The following is a 1135-nucleotide window of genomic DNA, read 5'->3' on the forward strand; positions in this document are numbered from 1 at the left end:
CGCTTTGAGCTCAGGAATTAGACCTACCTTAACCCCAGTGTGTGATGTTTCACAACAGGTGTTCAACAACCTTTATGTACCAAGTGACTGAGGAATGACTGAAGGAGTCTCATTACAACAACAAACAACGACAATGTGGGATGACTTGTTCTGTTCAATGTTCTCTACCTATATAGCACTCTAAATACCTAAATTCATGTTACGTTATTCAGACCAATGAGAATTAGGAACTTTAAAGCCAATTATTTAAGAATAATATTTTTGCAGATAGAACATTATAATTTGAAGGTCACACAGTTGTAAATACAGCTGATCTTGTCTGGGTCAGGAGAACACATGTCATAATCGGAATAAATTAAACCTGAATAAATAAGTCTGAAAGTGATACAGGTGGGTGGATATTTCTCTGGACACAAGTAAGGATACACACTATACACATGTATTACACAATTCCATATGACAGTTGGAATAGACATGAACAGTCCTAAAATGAAGGAAAATAACCATATTGTAGCCACAAGACAGTCTTTCTTTGGACCCACCAACCCTTTTCACACTATCCTGTCTACCCGAACCATACTGTGATGGCTCAGATATGTTCCCTTCACAATGTCCTTTCCAGCATCAAGGTTCCAGCGACTAAGCGGAAGCATAACACAGTACAGTTGGGCTCAGCAGGATGAGAAGCATACTAAAAGGAGGTGAATAGCACTACCTACTAATATTCCTAGCAACAGAAGGGACTAAGTAAAAAGACATTACACACAAAAGATACACATTTATTTGGATAAAAAACAAAAACAAATGAAATACATCTATGGCTTACTCCGATCACAAAGGGCAAAAACAGGCTGTCTAATGAAGAGCAGAAAAACAAAAAGTGGTGGTAGCACCTTTGGAACAAGAAGTTCTTAACAGATACCACCTCGACTAACCTGTAGCCCAGCACATTAACTCTGTACCGGTACCCCTGGTTATAGCCTCGTTATTGTTATTTTAAGGTGTGACTTAAAAAATATATATATATATTTCTTGAACTGCATTGTTGGTTAAAGGCTTGTAAGTAAGCTTTGTATTCGGGGCATGTATGGTGTATGAAAAATTGACTTCTCCCTTTTAATTCTGTCTGTCACAC

The sequence above is a fragment of the Salvelinus sp. IW2-2015 genome, unplaced genomic scaffold, assembly GCF_002910315.2.
Source record: "Salvelinus sp. IW2-2015 unplaced genomic scaffold, ASM291031v2 Un_scaffold2430, whole genome shotgun sequence".
NCBI classification, from domain to species: Eukaryota; Metazoa; Chordata; class Actinopteri; order Salmoniformes; family Salmonidae; genus Salvelinus; species Salvelinus sp. IW2-2015.